Genomic DNA, 3465 nt, shown 5'->3' on the forward strand with positions numbered 1-3465 from the left:
CGCCAAAAAATGTAGGCACAACAGAGGTGAATCAGGTCATTTTAGCTAAAATATTGTATTTTATGGATTTTGTTATTGTGGTATTTGTTACCTTTTTCTAACACTTGTGATTTGCTATGATTTCTTTTCTCATCCTAAACACATACTCACTTTTACATTCACTGTCATCACTTTACATTATTTTTCTTTAAGAGGTCCCTCTAAAATTCGAGTCAACCCCCGCCAGACATGGAAAAGTGGAAGGTCCTTCATACTGGAAGATCTTCCAAGGGGCCCGACTGCAGAGAAAGCTTTAAGCAGGGCTCTCAAACTGCGGTCCCCAGATTGGCAGCATCAGCTTCACCTGGAAATTGTTAGCAACGCCGAGTCCCAGGACTCACCCCAGACCTACTGTGTCATAAATTGTGGGGTGCAGCCCAGTGATCTGTGTTTTCATAGATACTCCAAGTAAATCAGAGGCACTCTGAAGTCTGAGAACCACTGGCTTTAACAGAAGCAACTTCCTGATCCTCAAGGTAAAAATACACATTTGTCCTTTTACCTAAAATGAATCGGCTTGAGACCGGACCTCTGATCTGCCAGTTCTCATCCCCTACAATCTCCTCTTCTACTTAACCAGACGGCGCGCCCCTCACAAACCCAGAATCTCACCACTCTGGGTGCACAGCCGCGGTGTGTTTTTATTCTGGGGCACCCAAGGGCCCATGTGGAATATTTTTCATGTATCAGCCTGCCTTTTCCCTTCCTCTCTTATTGGCAAACAATGCCTCTCACCAGAGTTTGCCTCCAACTTCCTGCCAACTTCTCTCTGTCCCAGAACTCAGAAGGGAGATGGCTATCATGGGACATGCATTACCACATTTATTAGGACTGAACAATGAAGTCAGACTTTTCTGCTTAGCAAATAAGCCTGATAGGACCAATTGGCTTGAAAACAAGGGCCAGCTTTGCCAATTAGGTTAAATGATGAATATGTTTTCTAAATTGAATGAGTTAAGTCTACAGCTCCAAGGTTTTGATGCAAACATATTTAAGGGAGGTCATAAGAGAAAGGTAAGTATTTTTTAAAATGTATTATCAGAGATATTTCAATTAATTACATTTTTAAAATTTCCCAGCACTTTCTGAATATTTCGGGTTACACAAGGTACTTCTAAATTGAAAAATAACAGGTACAATGAACAATCATTTGATAAATCTTGAAAGGCCTTTCTGGAATATATACCAGAAATTGCAAAAGTGAAAGACTCTAATAACTGAACAACAAGTCCTTTTGCAAATCAGTGGTCTCTAATTCTTTGCTTGCAACAAAATAGAGAGCCCAATTAATTTGTCAGCAAATGGATTCGTAAAAATAAGTTCTGATCATAAATTATTGGGTAATTTTAGGCATATTTCTCAGAAGGTCAAAGAATTAAGGTACATCTACAGATATTTATATGTAATATCTATAAAGACTTTGTATTCCTATCCACTTATTTACATGAATGAGGTTACATCTATAAAAATGAAAAACATGATGATAATTGATACTGAAATCCATCTCATTCTGGCAATAAGAGTTCAACCAAGTATATACAATTCAATTAGAGAGAGAAAAAAACTGTTATTTAATAAAATGAAAGCTTTCCAACAAAATTTTGCCTTTTAAATATCAGCATACACATTTCTACTGTTTATATACTAACTGTAATGTTAGCCCAATCCTGAAGAAAGTTTTTAATACGTAGAGCTTTACGATCATGGAAAACTTGTTAAACCTTCTATCTGTCAAACTATATACATCTATTTCTGTGGCAGTTTGGGTGGACAGCAAGACTTTAAAGAGCTGAAATATATTAAATGAGGATACTATTTTGTGATGGAAAAGGAATAAAGAACTTATTTGAATGTACTTTTAAGTAGATGATGGTAGGCAACAAATTGCAATGGTTTTTAGATTTTGATACATTTAAGAGTAACGTTCAGTGTTGTTTTAAAATGTCCCTATTTATGAAAAAAATCAATTTAGGGTGGCCCAGATGGGTTTTCCAGCAATGGTCCTCTCGCTAAGCAGGTGTGAAGCTTTTCAGATAAGCAGGCAGTTGTCTCCAAGGCTTTGATTAGCTGGTACTGAAGCTGCCCCCCACCCCAGCCCTGCTCCTCTCAGAACAGAGCTTCCTCAATGTCCCCCATGAGGCAAGAAATCCCTGCCCTGGAAAGGTGGCTGTTTGAGGACCAGGCTCTTCAAAGTTGGGTGGAGGCAGTGCCGACCCCCAGAGTGGCCTGACTGCCTTCCTCCCACATCCCCTGCCACACAGGCACACAGATTATTCTGAGCTGGGGTGAAAGGTTCTGGCCCAGGTCTCTCCGGGCCAGTCCCAGTTCTTCCCCCCCCCTCGGAGCCCCTGTTTAAAGACCGTATGGCTTGTTCCAAGTATCAAATCCGACGTGGCCCTGATCGTGAGAAACACATGCAGAGCCTGCCAAGTGCCAGGCGCCGTTCTAAGCACTTTACACAAGTCAATCCGCTCAACCCACCCTCCCCACACAGACTGGCAGCATCCCCTGTAGTGGGTGGGAAAACCGAGCCCAAGGAGAGGGTGTAAGTCGTGTACCTTGGCACAAAGCTCATCAGCGGTAGAGCCGGGACGAACCCCCAGCAGGGTGGATCCAGAGCCCCTACCTCACTCCGACGCTCCCCACCAGCGTCCACACGGCATGCTCCAGTCCACTCCGTCCGCAGCTCACCGACGGCTCTGGGCTCCGCAGCTCTTCCCCCTGCCGCACTGGGCCTGCTCGGACTCATCAGGAGGACGAAAAACCCACGGGACTTCACACACACACACGCACCCTGCCTAACGAGGGCGCGTGTTCTGAGATCAGCAGGTGCTTCCAATCTCGAGACTGCCCTTTGCTCTGTTGCAATTCACAGTTTTTATAAGGCCCATCAAAATTGCGATGACACAGAGCAGGGAAGCCAGGATGCCACAGGGGCAGAATCAGCAGTCTCCTTCAAGATCCCATCATGACTCAGGTGGGGGTAGGCGCAGAGCTGTCCCTCTAAAACCGTCCTGGCTCGTGCTTCCGTTGGACCAGAGCATCTCTTATCGACCACATGGTGCCTTTACCCATCTTAACACATGAGAGGTTAGGAGAAAGGAATTGCCTTGCTTAAGGAAACACGGAGAACTGCTTCCAGACTCTAAAGATTCGGATAAATGGCAACGAGTATGCAGAACGAGTCAGTGCCTGGGAGCACTGGATGTGGAGAGGAGGGTAGAGATGGGACAAAGGTCATTAAAAGTGGCTCTGACTCGTACAGGAAGGAGGGTGAAATGAAAGTGTGTCAGGCAAAAATGGAGTGGGCTTAGCTGTAAGAAAGCAAAATAAAGACTTCATTCATCCAGTTTTATAGTTTCCCTTGTCTGTCTTGTACATAGTGTGTATATGTGAGCACAGAAAGGAGAAACAAAGTGACAACTC

This window comes from Camelus bactrianus, chromosome 17 (genome assembly GCF_048773025.1).
Source record: "Camelus bactrianus isolate YW-2024 breed Bactrian camel chromosome 17, ASM4877302v1, whole genome shotgun sequence".
Classification (NCBI taxonomy): domain Eukaryota; kingdom Metazoa; phylum Chordata; class Mammalia; order Artiodactyla; family Camelidae; genus Camelus; species Camelus bactrianus.